Source organism: Carettochelys insculpta, chromosome 8 (assembly GCF_033958435.1).
Source record: "Carettochelys insculpta isolate YL-2023 chromosome 8, ASM3395843v1, whole genome shotgun sequence".
NCBI lineage: Eukaryota > Metazoa > Chordata > Testudines > Carettochelyidae > Carettochelys > Carettochelys insculpta.
In genome coordinates this window covers 52,878,715-52,904,597 of record NC_134144.1, presented here as the reverse complement: position 1 = coordinate 52,904,597, position 25,883 = coordinate 52,878,715, and the positions used below count along the sequence as shown (strand labels likewise).

General features: G+C 42.6%; 1 protein-coding gene across 5 annotated transcripts in view; it reads right to left on the bottom strand.

Annotated features, from left to right (window-relative positions):
• GTDC1 (glycosyltransferase like domain containing 1) overlaps positions 1 to 25,883 on the bottom strand; it is a 375,327-nt gene that overhangs the window by 223,096 nt on the left and 126,348 nt on the right. The gene's annotated exons all lie outside the window — the stretch shown is intronic.

Genomic DNA, 25,883 nt, shown 5'->3' with positions numbered 1-25,883 from the left:
GCCCAGGAGAGCCAGGAACCAGGCTGCCACCTGATTCAAGTCTCCTCCAAATTGTGCAAAATTCCAGTTACATGAGTGTTGCAAGGAATGCAACCCGCATGTAACTCAAGGGTCTACTGTATAAACATAAGCTTATGCTTAACTTTTATCAGGTAAGTAGCCTGTTGGACATCAGAGGGATTTATACTAATTGAGTTAAGAACATGCATAGGTGTTTGAAAGACTAGGGCCATAATTTTTGCATAGGATAGTCTGAGTTCTGCATAGATCTATTAATATTTTATAGTGAAAAACTGAAGAACAGTAGAATATATTAAATAAAACCTTTGCATTTTCTTTCTCTATTTTCTTACTATTTCATTTACGTCTTTAGTAGCCGGCAGTCAAAGTATTTTTTTGTCAGCACAAAGGTGGCTCCACTACCTCCAAGATGGCAAAACAGAAGGTATTCTGAAGCGGGAAGAAGGCAGATTTAGACCTCAGAGCAACAGCATAAAGCTCTCCTTTTCTAAGTGGAGATTCAAGTCCGCATACCTTTTTTGGCAAGACTGTGGACTAAGTTTGTTATTGAAACACACAGCCCTCAGCAGAATCAGGGCAAACACCATTAACTCTTGCCATATATGTATTATAACAGGTCTCACGATTTCATGAATCAGAAATATATAAGATCAGCACTTGTACAGATAACTGCTTGGGAAAACCCAGAAAAGCGTATTCTTTAGATAGCACTAGTTCAATCTCTACCAAGCCATCCATCAACAGGATGTTTAAGACATGGATGATGGGGGTGCACTCTTTGGACAAGAGATTTGTCTTGAGATGTTGATTTCTCATAGTAATTAAAAATCCCAGTTCACTTTCTCAAGACGAGGGATGACAGTTATTATATTTGAGCCAAATTCCAATGTAGATTATTATATTCTACCTCAGATAAAACTCCCTCCTAAAATTCACTTTCAGTCCAACTGTGCTGTGTAGAGTTCTACAGTTTTAAACATTCATCCAGTTCCATCACACATATTGCTGTATTTAATAATACTTTTGACTGAAAGCTTGGTAAGGCAAGGCTCATGGCTAGATATGAATTTATACAGTGCTGACCACAGGTGGGCCCTGATCCTGAATTAGGATTTATGCAGATTATAGCAGGATATATAACTAGTAATAATCCAAAGAAACTGGTCAATGAGACAATGAGAAACTGGTTAATGGTTGTGTTTTGTTATGAAATTATATTAACTATCATAATATTAAAATAATTAAGAGTATATTAAATGGACAAGTTTTGTAGCAAGACCAATGTGAATCAACCCACCAGGAAAGTAGACATAAGATTTGCATATGGCAATGAACAACCTGGAGGTCGGCTCCAAGATGACCTCCTGGTATGATGATGGTGATCACTCATTGCTGAATAAGATCATCTTCTATGGAAGTTGTGGATCCTTTGTGGGCTGATAAGGCCTATCCTTGAACCAGAAGTTCTATTACAGTGAGGACAGATGTTTTCAGATATGGGGGGAGCCTGTTGACCATGACTGAAGCCCAGTCTCTCCTTTGTCCTGCACCTTTTGTCCTCCAGAGCTGGTTGGCAGGCAAGTTCAAAATCCAAGGGACCATGGCATATAATGTGCTCAATTTTGAGTGATCCTATGCATGTGTGTCCCCCATATGTCAATGTCAATATTGCACTTCTTTAAGTTATCCTTCAGCAACTGTTAAGTTAACCTCCTGTTATAACAGCATGCAAAATGAAGGCTAGGGGAAAGGGCCAGAAGGTCAACTGATAGTTCATTCATAAGTGGATTCTTGTTGGGGAGCAAGTGTGTTGGATGAAAGTGGCTACTTGCCTCTGAGCTGTAATAGTGGCTTCATATATTTTAGGGACCACTCCTTCCTTTCTGCTTTACCTTCTCACAAAGTTATCAGGAGACCTGCATAGCCACTCAACTCCTCCTGGATCTGAGGATATGGATTTACATTATCTTTTTAAATATAACAATAACTGTGCATTAAATATTATCATTAATGAATTAAATGTATATTAGATGAGCTATTCTGGTTTAATACTGCATGTCTTTTGTATGTGATCTCTTGTAAAAGTTATATTTGTCTATATTTTGATAATACATAAATTGCAATAAAACATAAAAAGCTTTTCTCTTTTTCCTTAAAACACCACATCTTTGAAGTTCTGAACAATCATAAATACTAACAAATGATATTATATTATAATATAATAAACAGATTAACTATTTTTTCATGTGGCGTCTACTACTGTCAAGAAGCCTTATAGATATTATAAAATATATTTAATAAATAAGGAGTGTTTTTCACACAGAATGAGTTGAAATCCTTACAAAAATAATTAAGCATACTATTGTAATGTTCTTTATTTTTCAGAACAAGTCATATGGCTGTCATCCCCTTCATCGTAATTAGGTCACATTTATGTCTTATGTACTTTCATCAACATTTACAATTATTAATTATAAAGAAAATATTTTTTCTTGTTGTAATTACTGTATGTGCATTGGAAAATGTAAGTAGAAAATATTTATGATTCCTATTTGGTCATTTGTTTTAAAGAGGTTTTTTGGTTTGTTTTTTTCTGTGAGCCAGTACAAACCAATTGCTCATTTCAATATATGTACAAAAGATTTTTAATGCCCAATGCCTTTTTGATGTATTTGTAAAAAGAATATTTTCCAGTATTATGTCCCATTGCTCAATGTATTAGGAAATCTTGTTCCTATTAACGCATGAGGAGATGGGTGTAATTTCCAAAAGTAGGGAACTTCCTGTTCCGTAAACTCAAAAGGATTTCCTGTATATCGTCCCTTCCATCCAACCAAATTTCCCATACGTCAACCCAATGTCTATTTGAGGAAAATCCTGTCAGTTTCCTTCAGACCATGTTTATTATTTTGGTGATGATTTTCTGGAACCACTGTTGCATATCCCAGTTCTCTACTCTGTTCCTCATTAAGCATGAGTCTTTAGACACCTCTTAAAGATATGCATCATGGGTGGAATTTTCAAAAGCACACCTTGTTGGCCAAGCCACGCATATTAGAATGAAAGGCCAGATCTACACTACAGACCTATAGACAGTATAACTATGTCATTCAAGAAAGTGGAAAATGTACACCCCTGAGCAACATAGTTATACCAACATAGCCCTGGTGCTCTTGGCGGTCACTCGATAACAAGTAGGATGTCTTCACGTCACCCTCCTATTTGTGAGTCTGTTGATGGCTGATCAGCCCAATTGTGGAACTGCAGGTCTTATTGCAGAAGAGTGGGGCAGTTTTTGACACTCTTTTCTTCTTCTCCGCCTCTCATATGCACTGAAGACGGAGTTCTCAAACTGCTCCACCCCCTCATGGATTACCATTTTCCACTGGGGATGGTCTTGGGCAAGGTACTCCCAAGTGTCAACACCAATGCTGCACTTTTTAATGTGTGCCTTCAGCATGTCCTTATATCGCTTCTGCTGGTCCCCAGTACTCCTCTGTCTTTCCTTCAGATATCTGAACCATGTGACCAGTCCGAAGACATTGTTTATGAATGATAATGGCTTCACTGCTGGCCCTGTTCGATTCTTCCGGGACTCTAGTGTTTGAGCACCCATCCTCCCAAGAGATATTCAGGATTCTCCTGAGGCAGCGTTGATGATATTGTTGAAGGTCTTCAAATGATGCTCGCATATTGTCCAGGTTTCACATGAGTACAGTCGAATACTTTGGTCAGGTTGATTAAATTCCTGTATAAGGCTTTTTTTTTTGTTCACAACATTTTTCTTGCAGTTGGCAGGAGATGAAGATCAAGTCTGCTGTTCCTTGAAATAGTTGGAAGCCACACTGGGATTCTAAGATAATTCCTTCTGAGAGTAGCACAAATTGGTTTGAAAGGATTTGCGCTAAGATTTTTCCTGCCATTGCAGGAGGGAGCTGCCACAATAGTTTCCACAGTCTGACTTTTTTCCCTGCTTGAAGATGCTGATGATCAGTGTGTCTCTGAAATCTCATGGCATCTGCTCCCTATTCCAGATTCTGAGATTCAGGAGGTAGAGTTGTTTGTGGAGTTCTGGCCTATCTTCTTTGGAGACTTTGGCAGGGATTCCATCTAGTCCGGTTGCCTTGTTGCACTTCATCGCTTTGATGGCAGCTTGGACCTCACTCAGGGTACAAAGTGTTGCAAGATCATCCCTAGGCAGTTACTGAGTGATTTGATCAAGGGAGTCTAGGACCACAGTTGTGGGGAGGGGGGCGGTTCAAGAGTTCATTATAGTGCTTCCTCCAGTGAGAAGCAATGGCTTCACTGTCTTTTAAGAGTTGGATATCATCTTTTGATCTCACAGGATGAATTCCATGGTTTCTTGGTCCATAAACACTTTGAAGAAACCTCTTGTATCATTAATGTCTGCGAGATGCTGGAGTTCTCGCACCTTCTCAGTCAACCACTGATTTTTCAGAGTCCTTATTTTACATTGGACTTCTGCCTTGGCATGCATTTCTCTCTTCATTCTGCAGCCGATGTTGCTTTATCAGCTCCTAAAGGCTTTTCTTTTTGCCTCAATCAGGTGTTTAACTTCCACATCATTCTCATCAAACCAATCCTGACGCTTCCTAGACTGGTAGCCAATGGTTTTTGCAGGACCTCCAATGATGACGTTTTTCAATTGACACCAGTGTTCTTCCACATCTTCAGGGTGTACTGTAGGCAGCTTCCTTTCAAGTGCTACCTGGAAGTCACTTCATCTGATGGGGTCCTTCAAGCCTTGTAGATTGCTCTTTCATCGGATCTGTTTTCTCTGACTTCTCCATTTGGTGACAATCCTAACTGCCATTGTGGATCAAATAAGGTGGTGATCAGCGCAAAAGTAATCAGCACTAGTCACTGCACATGTGAGGACATCATGCTAATCCCAAGCATAGACGATGACATTGTCTATGAGGTGCCAGTGCTTCAATCAAGGATGTTGCCATGAAATCTTAAATTTGTTTTTCTGGCAGAAGAGGGTGTTTGTGATGATGAGCTCATGTTCTGCACATTTCGTAAGGAGTAGCAATCCACTGGAGTTGGTTGCCAACTCCTTCCTTTTCGATGGTAGTCTGCCAGAGATCTGAATCTCTTCCAACACTGGCACTGAAATCCCCAAAGAGAATAATCTTGTCTTCTTTGGGTATGTATTTCAGGACTGTGACCAATTGGGTATAGAACTTCCCCCTTCACGTTATCTTCAGCATCTAGAGTTGGTGCATAAGCACTGATGACAGTTGCCTGTTGGTTTTCGGCAAGTTTCAAGCAGAGTGTCATGAGATGCTCCTTGGTACCAACAGGGACTTCAGATATGATCTTTGTCAGTTCGTTTTTGATGGCAAATCATATTTCATGAATTTGTTTTTCTTTCCTTGGGGTTCCTTTCCAGAAAAATGTGTACCTTCCGCCTTCTTCTCTTAACTGTCCTTCTGATCTATGCATTTCTGCTTGGGCAGTTACATCAATGTTGAATTATCACACATCACAGGTGATAATTACTGTGCATCTTTTGTGTCACCAACTGCCTGGGTTGCCCATTAGAGTCCAAATATTCCATGTTCCAAAGTTTACTGTCCAATTTCGACCACATAGCAGTGAATCCACTCGATGCAGTTATTCAGTCAGGGGAGTTGAGGTGGACTATGTATAAGACATCTTTTCTAGCTCCTTCCCCCCGTAGGGTGAGCAGAGCAGATCCTAAATAGGGCTGCTCAGTTGTGGATGCAGCAGCTGGACCAGTCTACCACTTCAGTTCTTGAAATGGAACATGTGATATATACATTCACTGCCTACGTGCTGATCCATGACGAAAAGCTTCCAGATATGACAATCCTGCTCCTGTCACCATTCACCAGTCACTGTAAGGCTTAAGTTTAGGAGAGTAGTACACAGGTGAAGACACCTGTGCATGACTTCTTTCAACATGGGGGAACTGTTGCACTGCAGCCACCACTCAGTTCTTAATGGATAGAAGACCCAGGTACAATGGCAAAGGATCCAAATGATGATCCAGAGAGTGAGAGCCCTGGTGTAGATGGTGCTCTGTTGCCCAGAAATGGATTAACTATGCCAATGGGATAGTAGCTTCTTCACTTAAGTGTTACAGTAGCACAGCTTTGCTGTTGTAGCATTCTGGGTGAAGAGAAGCCCTTACGGTAAGGCTACTGTTAACTTCCATGGGAGACAAATTATCTGAACAGTGTACCCCTTTAATGATTCCAGTGGTCAGATAACATTTATTAATTATTTTGACTTTTAGTTCCAGTTATTTGGGTTTACACGTTACCTCAGTATCTCACAATATTTTCATACAATCAGACACTTTATAAAAAGGTACAGCAATAATTTTCCTCCTGATTTGTAATTTCATTTGGCTACAATTAATTACCAACAGATATGCATTTTCATTCTAAAGTCAGACTGCTCACTATACATAAATTCCTGTGCTTCAGTAAACAGAAAGGGTCAAGACCAAGGAGATATAGCTGAGATGATGGAAGAGAGAAGTCATGGTTATGTGGCTTCTTCAGCTGCCTCAAAGAATAAATAATAATTAAGTAAGAAAATATTTACAAAATGCAGTGCAACATCAACAGGTGAGGACTCCCAGTAAGTGAAATTTAACCATTGGCAGAGGGTTTGTACAAGGCCCTGTGCAACATCAAAGTGCAGGTATAAGAGGAGCATTATCCAATGGGAGTGGAGGATGGGAAACTGTTCTACCTCTTCTGGAACGTATGGGTGCATTGAAACAGGCCAGAGAAGAGACCATAAGTTGCATGTTTTTAAAAATCTACAAATTTATTGACAAAGGATCTGCAAAGGAATACAGTGCTGCATATTGACATGTAACTTCTAGGCTCTAAATTGTACACAGTTCCCTATTTTTTCAAGTTTAAATCTCACTATGACATAGCTCTGATTTGGGCTTACATAGTACTCACTAGAACCAGAACTGGTATCACTGGCCTTGCCAGACCCCAACATGTGACCTCCCCAAAGACCTATTCCAGTGAAATAAGTTAAATTCAAAATGCAGCAAACAGCAATAAAACCAGACTCCTCACCCTCTCGAGAAATTATGCAAGTTTCATAGTCACGTTAAGAAAACACCATAATTTTCTAACAAGTTCACAAGCATAGGGCAAACACAGATAAAGACTGATTCTCAGTGTTTTTTGCAGGTTTGCACAATTAATATCATTACTCTATTTAAAGGACTAGTACATTTTCTGATTTGGAGAAGACTTGCGTAAGAATCTCAGGTCACATCTTGAATATTCGGAGAGCAGAAAATGATCAGGACCCCAAGCATTTTGTAAAGCACCTTTACGAATTTAGCTTCACTCAAACTTATGAGGTGAGTGATTGTTCTAATATTGATCCTATCGCTTAATCTCCAAACAGTACCTGCCAATTTGAAGGCTGTTGCAAATAGGAGCGCATTATTTTGTGAGAAATGTATTTCAAGTTTATCTAACGTTACTCTGAAATGAAATCTGAGCATCCAAACCCTGAAAAATAACTCCAATGCCTTTTAAAAACCCTTTTGTGGAGCTCTTTCCTTTGTAGCTCATTTTCACAAATATTGGCACTCAGATGTCATCCAGGGCATACTACACGATCCACTGTTTACAGCCAGGCACCAAGGTACAAACGTGTTTGCTCTGATCCATCAGACTGAGACAAACATCTACAAGACCTTTACCAAGCTTTCCTCAAACTACAATACCCACCTAAGGAAGAGAGGAAACAGATTGACAGAGCCAGATGGGTACCCAGAAGCCACCTGCTACAAGATAGGCCTCGCAAGGAAAACAAGAGAACACCACTGACTATCACATACAGCCCCCACCCTAAGGCCTCTCCAACGCATCATCAGTGATATGCAACCCATCCTGAACAACGATCTTTCACTCTCACATACCTTGGGAGGCAGGCCTGTCCCCACCTACTGACAGCCCGCCAACCTTAAACAGATCTTCACCAGCCACTACAAATCACAAACCAGCGGCTCTAGGCCTAGAACCAGCCCCTGCAATGGTCCTCGCTGCCAATTCTGCTCACATATCTACACCAGTGACATCATCACAGGACCTAACACCAACTATACCATCAGGGGCTCCTTTACCTGCTCATCTACGAATATATTATATGCCATCATGTGCCAGTAATGCCCCACTGCAATTTACATTGGCCAAACTGGACAGTCTCTATGTAAAAGAATAAATGGACATAAATCAGACATCAGGAACGGTCGTACAGAAGCCTGTGAGGGAACACTTCAACCTCCGTGGACGCTCAGTATCAGATTTAAGGGTGACAGTCCTGAAACCAAAGACATTTCAAAAATCAAATGGAGAGAAAAATCTCTGAGCTGCAATTTATTTGCAAATTTGACTCCATTAACCAAGGATTAACCAGAGACTGGGAGTGGCTCGCAGCTTACAACGGCAGCTTCTCTGCCCTGGGTGTTAAGATCTCTCCATTAGACTCTGACAATGGCTCATATCCCCCAGTCTGATCTGACTTCTTTTTTCCTCTTTTGATACCTACTATTGATAATGGGCCACCTTGCTGAATAGACCTTGTCAGCTCTGCCCCTCCCTTTCTCTGTGACCCCATTCTTTAAATACCCCTCTGAAACCAGCCCCCCCCACACACACACACACTCACACATCTGATGAAGTGGATATTTGCCCACAAAAGCTTATGCTCTAAAATATCTGTGAGTCTATAAGGTGCCACAAGATTTCTTGTTGTTCTCAAAGCTACAGACTAACACAGCTGCCTCTCTGATACTTGTAACCTAAAGGATGTTAGCCCTGCACAAGAATAGGGATCTTAAGAAAAGCAGGATTCTCCCAAGAAAACAAATATAGTCCTTGAAAAACTGAGACAGTCACGAAACCTGAGCAGCTGGCAACTCTGTCACCATGAAGTATCCATATGGAAGACCGTGATGTGTCAAACTACCCAAAACGATTTTGGATAGTGTAGAAGATAGAATAAATAATTCAGTATCTTCAACACTTTCAACAGCAGGTAATAGATATGCTACCTGCTTCTATGATGTGCCAAAAATTAACATGTGAGACAGAGACAGAGAAAGAATGTGAGCATCTCCAAACTGTTTTCATGTGGCTATATTGCTTGAAGAAGTTCTCTTTTTAGAGGCATATGATTGCTATCAGAACTTTGTCAGTAACAGGCAACATTGCAGTGCATTAGCAAAATTACAGAAAAAATGAGATATTCATGCAAACATTTTAGTAAATATGCACAAAAATAAAGATGTATTAATTGAAATCTATTTTAGACATAATGGTGAGATTTTACATATGAAAATATCAGAAAATTCAAAAATATTGTTCCCCTTCAACTGTAATGCATCCCCTTCATGAATATGTAATATCTGTTGTTACTTGGTATCTTAATACATACTTTACAATATGTGCAATAATGACATGCAGTTGCAGTTGGAAACATAACTTTGAATGAAAAATCTCAACCATAAAGCTATATATGCTATTGTACATTTTATACCCTTTTTCAATCACTTTAGAAACAATCACCATACTTTAAAAATAATACAAGCTGGGATCTGAGAACAGAACGTGTCCCAGATCAAAAGTTAACCAATAAAGAAGGTTATAGTATCTATAAAGTTAATCAATAAGGAACATTATACTCCATATAAACTGTACATTATTATCAATCACTGATTTTTGCCAATTAATAATTTTCAAATTTAGTGAAGTATGCATTCATTGGCTACATTCATGCATGGACTGAACTAAAAAATAAATATGGTTATGTTATCCGAGATCTTAGAAAGCAGGATACATACTTTTCTACCACTTGGATAATTCAAAAATGGCCAAACTGAATTTTACCAAACTTTCCACAAATATTTAATTTCATCCCAATGGAAAATTTGTCCAGAATTGCATCTGGAAATGAGACCACCCAATACAAGTTCCTCCTCACTAAATGCTATATTAAATGCACTTTCCATTGATCTGTTTCTATATAGCCAACACAATTTTTAGTTTACTTTGTAGTTTCTAGCCATTTCATCTCATGTGCTGTGGTATCGTAACTCTCTAGCTACAGCTACCATAGCAAGACAGAAAAAGAGAGTGTGAAAAGAAAGGCAGCTTGCTATACTACAACTGTTACATGTGATGCTGCTGACACTAGGGATACAGGACCAACAAGAAGGACAGAGAGCACTGGAGTAACATGGCAGAGGATCTAGAGGAAGAAGAGAAATGTTAAACACACAAATCTGAAAAGTAAGAACAAACTGAAACCAAATGACCAAAGATTGCTCAAAGAATAATACAGCATATCAAAAGAAAGACTTAACTTAAAATACATAAAATCATTAAATCCTTCCAAACTTCTTAGAAATATTAACCTATTATTTAATTGTTCTCTAATTCATGGCTGGAAATTCAAAAGGATGTATAGAGACTATATCATCTATATTAGCATGCAATACACATTTACCTTACAGATGAATGAGCCAGTTTAGAAAAAAAAATAATCCCCCAAATCTTTCACCCATTTTTGGACTCTGACTCAAGACAACTCATAGGTTCTAAAAGATATGCACAGAGAGAGAGAGAGAGAGAGAGAGCGAGCAAAAATTGTTCTATTTGGACAAAAAAGAAACCCAAAGGCCAAAACACCACAAAAATGTTGTTCTAACATCCCTTAGAGGTAAATTCCTTAGTGTGGATGTCTTTAAATTTTACCCTTTTAATTTGTTACCATTAAATAAGGCATTAAAAGTGTTCTTATTCCACATACAAGTGAATATCTGCTCAAACTGTTAATGATTTACTTAATAGTAAAACAAAAAAAATAAAGTGTGCTCACTGTCAGCATTATTATCCTCAGTTCACAGATAGATGAACTGAGGCACAGGTATTAACTGGCTAATTAACAGTCACAGAGGAAATCAGCAACTCAGAAGTTCCCATATTCTAATCCAGTAATCAAACCACAATACCAAGCCTACGTCTTATCAATAACCACTATTCAACTCATCTGTAATTTCAGAAGGATCTAAATGTGGCTATTTTGCCTTTTATTTACATGTTATTTATTTATATGGTCCTATGTTATATGTTTCCAGCGTACCAGTTAATATCTTTTATTAGGACTTCTGTTGGTGAAGAGACAAGTTTTCAAACTTCATCAAGTCTGGAAAACAGGACATTCAGTGTGTATCTTAAGACCTCAGCAACTCAATATCTCATTTATTCAGCTTTCTTACACTATTTTTGCTTTTACTCTACCTGACTGCAATATGTATCTATGAAGTCGAAATATCCTAATTTGAACCATTTGAAACTATGACCAAGACAACTGTTGAAGTTATCTAATTTGCTATATCAAAAATGAGTCCTTTCTTCCCAGGAAGCTGATGGAACTGTTTAGTTCCCAACTTCTACTGCCCGTAAAAACTGCATAGTGTTAATGACATATTTTTGATAAAGTTCTCCAAACTACACAGTCCTTCCAACAATGCCTTGGGAACATATACAATACCATTTAAATTCTTCTGAAAAGAAATATTTGTCAAGCTGTTTGTCAAGGTGACTGGATATAATCTGATCATCATATGATGATAAAGTATGATGATCCTTTTTTAAAAGCTCTGGACAATTTGTAACTCTAAGATTATTTGGGATTAATTCTCTCTCTACCTCTTTAGTGTATTTTCTGGAAAAAGAGAAAGACATTTACTTTAAAATTAAAGACCTTTATAAAATTTTGAGCTCAAAGGGACAGATGTTTAAGGGATCCATATTTTATGTTATCACCCTTTAATATTAAAAAAAACAAATTAACATGATACATTAAATAATAAACAAAAAAGGTGAAAATTCCTTTCTGCGTTTCCTGTAGTATCTAGATCTCATAGTATTTGTGATATATTTTACAGTACCTAGGGACATTCAGGTATTTTCCATGTTATCTGGTTATAAACACAAATGTGAGCTTAGCAATCTAAAAATAGGTGACCATGCAGGGTATACTATACCAAACAGGAAAGAACTAGTAGGAGAAATAGAAGTGGGTGGAAACCTGGGCTGCAGCAATCACAAGATGGTGGATTTCAGAATCCTGACAAAAGGAAGGAGGGTGGGCAGTAAAATACAGACCCTTGATTTCAGAAGAGCAGACTTCGACTCCCTCAGGGAACTGATGGGCAGAATCCCCTAGGAAGCTAATATGAAAGGGAAAGTTCAGGAGAACCGGCAGTATTTTAAAAAAGCCTTATTGAAGGCACAGGAACAAACCATCCCGATGAGCAGTAAGAAAAGCAAATATGGTAGGCAACTATATTGAGCCTAACCATCTAGCCAGCTTTCTATCCACCTTACAGTCCATTTACCCAATCCATGCTTCCCTGGCTTACCAGGGAAATCCTTGCGGAGCTTAAACTCAAAAACGATGCTCATAAGAATTGGAAACTTGGACAGATGACTAAGGAGAAGTATAACTATATTGTTGGAGAATGCAGGGGAATAGTCAGGAAGGTAAAAGCACAATTGGTCGTGCAGCTAAAAAAGGATATGAAGGGTAACAAGAGAGGTTTTTACAGACATGTTAACAATAAGAGGGCGATTAGTGAGGGTGCGGGGCCATTACTGGATGAGGAAAGTAACTTGGTGACAGATGATGTGGGAAAAAAGAGAAGTTACTCACTTGTGTAGTAATAATGGTTCTTCAAGATGTGTCCCCATGGATGCTTCACAATAGGTGTCTGGCTCGCCCCGGCGCTGCAGATCGGAGATTTCCAAGCTGCATCTCATTGGATCGCGCATGCGCCAATGCGCGCCAGTCCTTCATGTGCTTTCAGTCACGTGCGCTATCCGGTCCGTGTCAGTTCCTCGACCAACTGCCTCGGGTGTTCCTGAAAAATATAAAGCAGAACTCTGAAGTGGGGAGTAACACGTGGGTAGTGGAGCACCCTCGGGAACACATCTCAAAGAAACATCATTACTACACAAGTGAGTAACTTTCTTCTTCGAGTGGTCCCTGTGGGTGCTCCACAGGAGGTGACTACCCAGCAGTGACCCCAGAAAAATGGAGGTGGGTACCAGATTATGTGCAGCTTGCCCCTGAAAGGACTGCTGTTGATAGGCGTGTATCCTCTTCCAACACCCAATGAATCACATAGTGTCTGGCGAAGGTGTCATAGGATGACCATGTCGCTGCTCTGCAAATGTCCTTCAGGGAGACTCCTTTAAAGAAGGCTGTTGAGGCTGCCATCGCTCTGCTGGAGTGAGCCCTGGGTGGAACTAGCACAGACGTCTTACATAATGCATAGCACGTCTTTATAGAGGATATAATGCTATTTGAGGTTCTTTGTGATGATAGTCCTTCCCCTTTCGATATGGGTGAAAGAAACACCAAAAGACTAGTCTTACGGAAGGGTTTGGTTCTGTCTGTACAGAAGGACAGTGTCCTTCTCACATTGAGTGAATGAAAACATTCTTCCCTACTCGAGGTGTGTGGCCCGAGGTGGAAGGATGGTAGAGTTATCAGTTCATTCATATGGTACTCTGAAGAGATCTTTGGAAAGAACGCCAGATGTAGACTTAGCATCACCGGTTCTTTGGAGAAGGTTGTATAGGGTGGAACCGCCATTACCGCTGCCAGCTCCCTCGCCCTGCGAGCGGATGTGATCACGAGAAGAAAGGTCATTTTTATGGCAAGTAGGTGTAGGGAAGTAGTGGCTAGAGGTTCAAAGGGTGGTCTGGACAGCGTGTCAAGGACCAGATCTAAACTCCATGAAGGTGATAACAGCTTCCGCGGGGGGTATAAGTTCACAAGGCCCTTCAGGAACCGTGTCATAATGGGATGGGCAAAGATAGTTGACCCTTCCACTGTGTGGCGGAATGCCGATATAGCTGTGTGGTGGACTTTTAGTGATCATAAGGAGATTCCCCCTTGTTTTCGGTCCAGTAAATAATCCAAAATTGTGGGAACTGGGACCTCCAGGGGGGTCAATTGTTTGGACAAACACCAGGAAGTAAAGCACTTCCACTTGTACACATAAGCTTTCTGGTAGAGGCCCGTCGACTGCATTCTAAGACCTCTTTCACTCTTTCTGAACCTACTCCCTCTAGGGCGCTGAGCCACAGATCAGCCATGCCTTGAGGCGTAGCATTCGAGGCTGAGGGTGTCTCAAGATTCCCCAGTTCTGTGTGAGGAGGTCCGGTACAATTGAGAGGGGGAGTGGTGGGCAGCACGACATGTGCAGCAGCAGAGGAAACTAGTGCTGACAGTCCTGTGCTGGGTATAATTATCAAGCGTGCTCTCTCCCTCCTTGCCTTCTCCAAGACCTTGTGGATAAGTACCATAGGAGGGAATGCATACAGCAAGGGGCCCTTCCATGACAACAGGAAGGCATCCCCTAATGAGCCCGGGCCAATGCCTGCTCTGGAGCGGTATTGAGGGCATTTCTTGTTGATGTAGGTCACAAAACAAGTTTATCTGAGGGAACCCCCATGTGTTGAATATGCTGCAGAGCAGATCGGAGCAGATTTCCCATTCGTGTGTGAGAGCGAAGTGCCTACTTAGTTGATATACCCTTGCATTGCTGACACCTGGTAAGTATGAAGTTTTTAAGGTTATGTTGTTTGCAGTGCACCTGTTCCACAGGCGGACTGCCTCTGCATATAATGCGCAGGATCTGGCCCCGCCCTGACGATTGATATAATACATTGTGGAAATGTTGTCGGTATTGACCCCAACTACCTTGTGTCATAGGTATTGGAGGAAGTGCTTGCATGCACTGAACACTGCGTGTAGCTCTAGTATGTTTATGTGCATTACCATCTCTGTATGGGAACATCGCCCTTGGGCTGACCTGTTTCCCATGTGTGCCACACAGCCTATGTGGGAAGCATCTGTTGTGAGAAAAAATGTGGTTTGCTGCTGGTGAAAGGGTACCCCGACAGCAAATTCTTGGGGTCCAGCCACCATATCAGAGACTTCTGCACCTCTGTTGGGAGCAATACCTTTTTGTGAGTGGTGTGTATCGTTGGCACGTACACAGTCACCAACCAATGCTGGAGGCAGCAAAGATGCAACCTGGAATTCTGCACCACAAATGTGGTGGCAGCCACGTGTCCCAGGAGCTGCAAGCAAGTTAATACTCGTAGTGCAGGGCTGTACATCAGCACCTGTATCAGAGACTCGATAACATGAAAACATATGGTAGGCAGATACACTCTCGCTGTGATGGAGTCTAGGCGTGCTCGTATGAATTCTATGTCCTGCGTGGGTTCCATCATCGATTTTTGGAAGTTGATGACTAGGCCCAGTGAGAGGAATGTCTTTGTAGTAACGTCTATCATGCATAACATGTCTGCCCACGAGGCACCTTTCAAGACGCAGTCATCCAGATACGGGAAGATGAATATGTCCTGCCGATGCAGGAAAGCCAACACTACAGAGAATGTCTTTGTAAAGGCACTGGGCACTGAGGACAGGCTGAAGGGCAAGACTCTGTACTGGAAGTGTTCTGTACCCACAGTGAAGCGGAGGAAACACCTGTGTGCAGGGTGAATGGTTATGTGAAAATATGTGTCTTGTAAGTTGAGGGCTGTGAACCAGTCCCCATCACCCAGTGCTGTGACTATGGAAGTAATTGTGGTCATCTTGAAACGCTGTTTGTGGAGGTATCGGTTGAGAGCCCGTAAGTCTAGGATTTGTCTCCAGTCTCCTGTTTTCTTTTCCGTGAGGAAGTATCGGGAGTATAAACCTTTCCCCTGAAACTCATCTGGGACTCTCTCTACCACTCCTATAGAGATGAGGTGGTCTACCTCTTGTTTCAACAGAATCTCGTGAGAGGGGTCCCTGAATAGGGACTGGGTGGGGGGTTTTGGTGGAGGTATGGAACAAAATGGGATGGCGTATCCCACAGCAATAATCTCCAGTACCCATTTGTCTGTAGTGATACTTTTCCACTGATGGTAGAATGGTCTGAGGCAATGGTGAAACAGAGGTTGAGGTTGTTGTTGGCACTGAATGATGGTTGTGGTGTCGCAGTCCTCGACATGGCAGTCAAACTTGCTGCCTGGCTGTCTGTGATGCAGGGGTACGGCCTTGCTGGGGACATTGTCTAGACGGTCTTTGTTGTTGTTGGCACCCTCGATCATAACCTCGCTGCTATTGCAGGCGCAGAGATTGATAGGTATAACGTCGCTGGTATGAATAGAATCTCTTCCTCCTGTAAGGAGGAGTGTACATGCCCAAAGTTCTGAGCATAGTTCTCCAGTCCTTGCTGGAGTGGCGGACAATCTACGGATTCTGCAAACAGCTTTGCCCTATCAAAGGGAAGATCTTCAACTTTTGTTTGTAGATCCTTAGGAATGCCAGATGTCTGGAGCCAAGACGCTCGCTGCATCACCACTGCGGTGGCCGTGGAGGGTGCTGCTGTGTCTGCCACATCTAGTGCAATTTGGACTCCTGTACGCGAGGATGTGTATCCTTCCTGAACTACAGCTTTAAAGCAGGCTTCTTCTCATCCAGGAGAAAGTCCATGAGTGAAATGAGTCTTGTATCGTTATCAAAATCATGGTTGGAGAGGTGCGCAGCATAGTTGGCCATGTGTAACAGTAGGGTGGAGGATGAATATACCTTCCGCCCAAATAAGTCCAGTCTGTTTGCGTCCTTGTCCAACATCGTGGATTTTTATTGTGGTGTCTTCGATCTCTGTTGAGAGGACTCCACCATGAGGGAATTTGGTTGGCGGTGGTTAAATAAAAACTCCATTCCCCTCGACGGGACAAAATACTTTTTGTCTGCCCGTTTGTTGGTCAGCGGAAGAGAAGCTGGGGTCTGCCAGATGTTTGTGGCAGCCTCCATGATGGCTTCGTCTAGTGGGATGATGTGGGAGGTCTCAGATGCTTGAGGAGCTTGTGCTACTTCTCCTGTACCTCTGCCACCTGTATATCCTGGGACTGTGCCACCCTTTTGAACAGGTACTGAAATTGTTTAAGGTCATCTGGAGGAGATATATCTCCTGGGATAACTGCCTCATCTGGAGAGGACGAGGAGGCATCTGTCTGATATGCCTCTAGCTGTTCCTCAGACACCTCCTGTGCCCGTTACCCTAAAGGTTCCAGGGGGAGGTCCATAACCGATCCTGGACCTACTCCCAGTGGGGAGACATGGCCCCCCTTAGCAGGAGGGGGTGAGAACTGTCTGTATGATGAACATGGGTACGGAGATCTATCCCTTGACCTCGAATAGCTTCAGTGCCGATGATAGTCTTCACGATGATATGGACGAATGTAGTAGCAAGGACATGGTCCTGGTAAGGATCTAGAGCATGAGTGTCGTCTATATCTGTGATGATGGGAGGAGTGTGATCTCTTGGATGATGTGGACATAGGTGGAGACGCTCTGTACGGATATCTATGTAGCTCATGCGAGGCAACAGGGGAAGGATGCCTAAGCCAGGGAGAAGGTGGCCGTAGGAGTGGAGATGATGGCAGTGTTAATGGCCTTTCCGGTATGCACATTTCAGGAGGAGAGCTGGGAGAGAGAGGTGTGATGAGAAGGTCCAGTAATGGACTTCAGTGCTGAGTCTTAGACCTTGCCTCTCTCAGTTTGTCAGATTGATGAGTTGGTGCTGATACAGGTGTTATGTCTGGTGCCTGAGATCTCAGTGCAGGTATCGGTGCAGGTGGTGCAGCACTCGGTGCCCCAGCCTGCGGCTCTGCATGAACAGAGGTCTCCAGCACCATCGGACCCTGGGGCTGACGTGCCCGGTTCTGATGCCCTCGGTGCCGGGAGTCTCGGTGCCACAGTCTCCGGTGCCTGTTGCTTAGGCACCTGCGGGATCTTTGGCACCGCATCTTTTAAAGTCTGAGCCCCAGGCACTGTCTTCTGCTCTCCGGTTTTTGTTCTGCCCTTAGTAGCAAGCATTTCCCAGTTCTGTGTCTCACTGGTCCTGCTCGTAGGTAGTACCAGCAAGGATTGAGTAGGGGATATCTTCTTCCTCTTAGACCCGAGGAGGTCAAAGAGTTTGCCTTCTGCTTGTGCAGCACGGAGGGCCCTTTCATATGGGATACCTCAGTCAGCTCAGGCTGAAGAGCCTTGTCAAAGAAAATCATTTTAGCCTTATTTCCCTGTCCTGCCTTGCTCTAGTTGTCAGTTTAGAGCAGTGAGGACATTTCTGTGGGACATGGGTCTCGCCCAGACAATGAATACTTTTGCTATGGCCATTGGAGGCAAACATAACTTCACGGCATGACTCACATTTTTTGAAGCCCGCCAGAGACATCTTCCTTGTTAAAAACTATTTAACGAGGTGTAAGTTTAACTAGGGTACTTAACAGGTACTAGAACAATAAACAAAGAGGTACTAGCCCACAGGTAATATTCAACAACAGTCTATTATATAGATAAGCAGGCCGTGGAAGCAGCTGCTCTTCCCTGTCTTTTCTCCTCCTCTTCTCCCCTCTTTTTTTTTTAAACTATATACAGTAAAGATTTTTAGAACAGTTTTTAAGATAAACGTTTTGAAAGGGAAGTAGGAAACAGTAACAAATAATGGTTTCTCTCTCTAGGCGTTGGAGCCGAAGTAAAGTCTCTCTGCAGCCGCTGGCAGTGGACCGGATCGCACACGAGACTGAAAGCACACAAAGGACCAGTGCGCATTGGCGCATGTGCAATCTGATGACTTGGAAATCTCTGATCTATGGAGGTTTTTTTTTTTTTGCCTCTGTCTTCACGGACAAAGTCTGCTTCCAGACTACTGCATTACGCAATGCCGTATGGGAAGGAACTGTTGAGCCCTCATTATGGAAAGAACAGGTTAAGGGCTAGCTAGAAAAGCTAGACATACACAAATCCATGGGTCTTGATTTAATGCATCCAAGATAACGGAGGAAATTAGCAAATGTCATTGAAGAACCTTTGGACATTATCTTTGAAAATTCATGGAGATCAGGAGAGGTCCCGGATGACTGGAAAAAGGCAAACACTGTGCCCATCTTTAAAAAAGGGAAAGCAGGACAATCCAGGGAACTATAGACTGGTCAGCCTTACCTCAGTTCATGGAAAAATCATGGAGGGGATCCTCAAGGAATCCATTTTGAAGCACTTGGAAAAGGGGAAAGTGATCAAGAGTAGTCAACATGGATTCACCAAGAGCAAGTCATACCTGACCAATCTGATTAGTTTCTATGATGAGGTAACTACCTCTGTGGACCTGGAGAAGTCAATGGATATCATATACCTTGATTTTAACAAAGCTTTTGATACAGTCTCCCACAATATTCTTGCCCATAAGTTAAAGAAGTATGAACTCGATAAATGGACTGTAAGGTGGATAGAAAGCAGGCTAGATGGTTGGGTCCAATGGGTAGCAATCAATGGATCAATGTCTGGCTGGTGGTCGGTTTCAAGTGGAGTGCCCCAGTTCTGGGGCCAGTATTGTTCAACATATTTATTAATTACCTGGATGAGGGGATGGATTGAACCCTGGACTTGATGACCTCTTGAGTTCCTTTCCAGCCCTAGGATTCTATGAGTTCTGAATTTGAAGGATACTGCTAAGCTACAATGCAGTCAGTGTAGGAGAAATATTATTTGCCCCAAACCACATACTATGGTATTTCCTATGTCCATGAGTCTCTTTTCTAAGAAACAATACACTTTTACAGAAAAGGAAGAGGTCTAGAAAGAACTAGAAATGGGGAACACATATTTTGAGTCAGTTGAATATCATCAAGAAGATGAGAAGAAAAGAAGAGGAGGCAGAAGGAGGAATTAGGGCTGCACAGATATAATACCTGCTGACTAAAATAGGTCAGTTGTTATTTTTACCTGATTTTTAGAAAAAAACCATAATCCATATTGTATCCTGATATTGCAGTATGTCTGAAACTGTATGCGAATTCACTCACTAGTATGAGGCCATTTTGTTGACAAAACCCATGGAGCGTCCAGATTCCCAAGGGCATTCTTTCAACAGTAATTTGACAGAACGCAGCATGTCGACAGCTGTATGCCGTTCACCAAAAGGAAGAAATAAGAAGGAAATAGTGACAAGAATAGCAGAAGCAAGAGCAAGTGTAGCCAGACAAAGTCTCCCCCTTACAAGCCAGCTTGCTTGCTGCCCCCCCCCCACTGAGAAGCACACAGGGCATGGAAACGGCTGCTGACAGCACAGTCTTTAATGCCCTCATTGAGGCCCAGATATGCTAGCTTATCGTGACCCTGAGAAGCAGAAAGTACAGCTAGAAGGCTAACAGGCCAGACTGTCAACATGAGGGGGGGGACCCTCAAGAAATCACCCCAGCTGGCATTTATCGATATGATGCACACACACACAACCATCCCAGAAGGGGAAGTGCCCCGCCCGCACAGAAAGAATGTCCTGTACTCCTAAATTGCTTATCTCCTGTCTTACAAGTGCAAATTAAGTAAGAAATGCCCTTGTAACAAACTGGCGTCACAAAGACAGACCAGTATGATCTGGCACCATAGATAAGAAAGAGAATACATAACCCAAAAGGGGTATAAAAGGTGGGTCCAGCAGAACTCTAACTTTGAGTGCATTCCACCAACTACCTGCTGGTCGGGTCAGGTGATTGCCTCCCGAGGTCCACAACTGGGGATGCCCAACCTCGTATTCGTCTTTCCGCGGAATTGAGTGACCGATCTGGCTTGGCTACGCTGGTATCGAGAGACGCAGAGAGGGTAAGATACACCCATGCTAGGTCTCCGACTTTTTTTGTGCACAGCTAAAGAATTAGAGCTCTGTAACTAGTGTCAAGATATTGTGTTAGATGGTAACAGATATCTTTGTATTGGATTGTAATGTAACTTGTTAACACCTGTACTTTGCTAGCATATAAGAAGTAAACAATAGCCTTTTGTAACCATACGCTTATAACTGTAGCTTAATAAACTTGTGACTAGTTAAGATCCAAGCCTAACCATTTTGTTAACCCTTTTGTTACTGCAACACAGCCGGCACAACAAAAGAACTGTAACCGTTTGGTTACTACAGCCTGGCCGTGGGTGAAAGTGCTAAGAGCTGCCTGCTTTAACAGTAAAAAAAACTGGGTTGCTTAGGACCCAGGGGAATCCATCAGCCTGTCTTGGCTGCTTGCAGCGATGAGCTCTCTGCTCTTGTAGTTTTAAACTTGGATGATAACAAGGGCATAGTTGGTACCTCACCGCACATTACCCGGCCACCGGCTAACAGCAAGTTTGAAGGCGAAGGATAAGATCTGGAAAAGCAAAGCAATTAGTTTAGGAATGAAGCTGAGCATCTTGAAAATGTGTATTCCGCATATGAGACATTGGAGCTAATGAAAAATTCAAAAAGAAGAATATTGGCCTTCAAAACGGGTTGTTACAGAAAGATTCTGAGAATAGGATGGATGCAGAAGGTCACCAATGAAGAATTATAGAAAGATACAGCCGAAAGAGAACCTGCTGCAAAAGGTAATAAAATGGAAACTACAACTATTGGGGCATATTTGCAGAATGAAAACAAATGAAAAATCAAGACCCCGGTATTCAGCATAATGGATGGCTCAAATAGAAGAGGCAGACCCCACAGAGAATGGATAGATGATATAGGAGATTCATATGAAGCTAGTCTACAGAAACGAAGCCACTCTGCTCTGCACAGGGAAAGATGGAAGATAGTGAGAGGCATCAGACACCAATGAGTTCTGAGCCCATGGTTATTGATGATGATGATGATGATGATGATAAGCAAGAAAACCTCTGTCAACAGATCTGTCAACAAAAAGCTGGTCTGGATGTTCTGTAGACAGAAAGGGCTTCCAGGACCCTGTCTTCTGTGCTTTTGGTTGGCCACTTTGCCAATAAGAGTGGCCAGGCAGTCCGGCTTCTTTTTATTGACAGACTGCATTGCTCTTTTGATCCGCTTTGGTGGTCTGGTTGCAATCTGTCAACAAAAGTTTTGTCGGAAGATATCTTCCAACAAAAACTTCTGCTGACAAATCTCTCTAATCTAGACGTACCCTTAGTGAAAAGACTCATTTGCTTCAGTGGGTCACTCTTAATCAAGAAAAGAAATAGTATTTAGTAGAGTTAAAAAAATTAAAGGTTTGAAACAAATTTGCTTTTCTAGTTCAGAAGGCAATTGGAGGTCAAATTCTAATTTAAGAGACAGGGTGCAATTCAGAATGGCTACATTAGAGTTTTGACAACAAGACTCATGGAGCATCCACACTACAAAAAAGTGCTCTGTTGACAGTAATCAACAAAACACAGCACTTCCATTGGCAGCATTCTGTCTTTGCCCCATGAGACAAAATGCCTTTCTCAACAGAATCTGTCGACAGAAAGGCAGTTTGGATGCTCCAGGGGGCCCTTCTCTCAATAGACAAGTCCTCCATAATGCCAGACCAGCTGGCCCAGGGGGATGCTCTGTCCACAGCAATCACAGCTTTATGCTCCCTGCCTCTGGCCAGTCTTAAAAGCAGAGAGAGCCCCAAAAACCCTGTGGCAGGAAGTGGCAAGTGGAGAGCAGGGAAGAAGCCCTGCAGCATGCTGTTCCACTCATCACTCCCAGAGCCATTCAGTCGTGACACAGTCACCAAGATGCAGGAGGGGTCCCAGGAGGCCCCCGATCCCCAGCACAAAATTCTGGGCCCAATCATGGACAGGGCTTGAGATACAGGAGCTCCTCAGCCTCTGGGCTGAGATCCTCTTGAACCCCACAGCCAAGAAGCACAACGCCCTGGTGTATGTTCGGCTGGCCACTACACTTGCACACCAGGCCTACCGCACCTGCACATCAAGCAGGTGTGAGCAAAAGTAAAGGAGCTGCATCAGGGTACACCCGGGCCCAAGATGCTGTCCAGAAGTTAGGGGCAGCACCTGCAACCTGTTCCTACTTTGATGAGCTCTATCTGCTTCTGAGGGGCAAGAACGTCACCCTCCCACCCCTGACAGCTTCCATGGACAAGGCTGAAGAGGCTGCTCCCTCAGCTGCCAGAGTCACAGAGAAGGAGCAGAAGAAGTCCAGGACCCAGCCAGAGCCAGAGGTGGACAAGGGTTCCGAGGCCAATGAAGGCATGCTCATCATTGCCCTGGACTTGCAGATCAGATAGACAGAGAGATCCATTTTGCTCACTGGATGCGATTTGTCAACAGAGGTTTGGTCGGAAGATATATCTTTTGACAGCAACTTGTGTCAACAGATCGCTGTAGTGTAGACATAGCCAATAACTCTATATTTCCACTCTCTGAAGAGCATCAGACTACAGATGCATGACTATGTTTGCTGTACACCTAAGATGAGAAAATACCTGAAGCAGGGTTGAGAAAGGACCCAATAACTGCAATCCTGTGACAACTTCGATATCTCCCTTTATTTTTTTAAAACTGTGCTTCTTGCCTTATTGAGTAAAGAACGCCTTGTCAACATGTGCCAAGAATATCCAGTGCAAAGAGGACTCTCCAATTGCAGATATGGTGAAGCCATAGTTCTGAGAGGTATAAAACGCCCAGTTCCTTTTACAGATTGTTAATATGGTTCCATAGGATCCTAAAACAACATTGTAGCAGCAGAGGGGTAGCCATGTTTGTCTGTAGGTTCACAAATAACAAGCAGATCTGTACCACCTTAAAGACTAATAAATGAGGTAATGAGGTTTCATGGGTAAGAAGTGGGAAGTTCATTACCTAACGCATAAATGCATCAGTCTTCGAGGTGCTCCAGGACTGCTTGGTATTTGCGAACAGATGGTGACTGTAGGGTGAGGAGCAGCACCTATCCAAAGAGGAGTGGTGGAAGACCCCCACCATAGGCTCTTGTATAGACAACCTCTACTGTCCTAAGAAAGGACAGAGTAATGGTATGTGGTAGGGCAGGCAGAAGGGGTGGAATGTTATGGCATGGCCTCTGTGTGGGGAATTGTTTCAAGCTTTATACTACCAAAGGGCAGTGGTCAATGGCTCAATATCTGGATGGCCATCTGTTTCATGCGGAGTGCCGCAAGGCTCAGTTCTGGGGCCAGTGTTATTCAACATCTTTATTAATGACCTGGATGAGGGACTGGGTTGCACCCTCAGCAAGTTTGAGGATGACACAAAACTAGGGGGAGAGGTAGATACGTTGGAGGGTAGAGAGAGAATCCGGAGGGACCTGGATAAATTGGAGGACTGGGCCAAAAGAAATCTGATGCGGTTCAAATGAGGAGAAGTGTAGAGTCCTGCACCTGGGCGGAAGAATCCCAAACATTGTTATAGGCTGGGAACCGACTGGCTCAGCAGCAGTACGATGGAAAGGGACCTAGGGGTTATGGTGGATGAAAGGCTGGATATGAGTAAACACTGTGCCCTTGTAGCCAAGAACGATAACGGCATACTGGGATGCATTAGGAGGAGCATTTCAAGCAGATCTAGGGAAGTAGTTATTCCTCTTTATTCGGCACTGGTGAGGTCACATCTGGAATATTGTGTCCAGTTTTGGGCCCCCCAGTATAAAAAAGATGTGGATTTGCTAGAGCAGGTTCAACGAAGGGCAACAAAAATGATTAAGGGTCAGGAGCACAAGACCTATGAGGATAGGCTGAGGGATTTGGGCTTGTTTAGTTTACAGAAGAGAAGACTTAGAGGTGATTTAAGAGCACCCTTCAACTTCCTGAAGGAGAGCTCTGAAGAGGGTGAGAAACTGCTCTCAGTGGTGTCAGATGGCAGAACAAGGAGTAATGGTCAGAAGTTGAAGAGGTAAAGGTGTAGGTTCGATATTAGGAAAAACTTTTTCACCAGGCAGGTGGTGAAACATTGGAATGCATTGCCTAGAGAGGTGGTGGATTCTCCATCCCTTGAGGTTTTTAAATCCCGGCTGGACGAGGTCCTGGCTGGGATGACTTAGTAGCGGTTGATCCTGCTTGAAGCAGGGGGCTGGACTAGATGACCTCCTGAGGTCCCTTCCAGCCCTATGAGTCTGTGATTCTTTGATAATCTTGGCCCTGACCTGAAGTATACAATACAATAAAGAAAAGAAATGAATTTTCCTTAATGAGCTGTTTGAGAAGAAATCTTATTCTAGACAAGAGCAGACAGGCTGACTTTAGGGGGAAGAGGCAAAGCAGTATTTGCAGGACATGAAAACAGAATTTACATGGAGCAAATTGCAAAAGGTATCAATGGACTGGGGGGTCGGGGAAGAGATAACAAACATCTGTTCAAATATAAGTTGAGAAGGACTTAAAAAAAGATCAATCAGCAAGAATACCCAACAGAAAAGGTATATTGTAGTTCATGACCCTGAAAACCTTACTCATGATAGCTGTCCTTTCTCAGTGAGGCAAACTGTGTGAGTTATGACTGCTCATACAGTTTACATGATCAGTTCCTAAGCAGACTTCTCTCAACCTTTCTCAACCTTGTGCATGATGCGTCTAAATCTAAATAGGTTTTAAAAAATGGAAACACTGAAAAAAAGGAAATCGTATATCTAGACTCCTTCTTAAGATTGCCACTCTAACAACAGTCACTGATGCCAATACGAATGGTGATAAGCAGCAGTGACAGTCTGTTTTAATTTTATTTTAATTGTTCCCTCTATTGATTTTGAGTCTAACGTCAGCATACAAATCATATTTTTACATCACTGGAAATCTCAATGTCTTTCCTTATTCTAATTATCCTCAGACATTTTCTGCATATTGAATTCATGTTTTTTCACAAATAACCAAAGAAAGTTAAAAATCGAAAAAGGAAAACGAAACCCAACTTAACTTCTGTCCTAGTTCCACTGCATAAAATGAATCCAATAACTGAGCAACTACTGAATT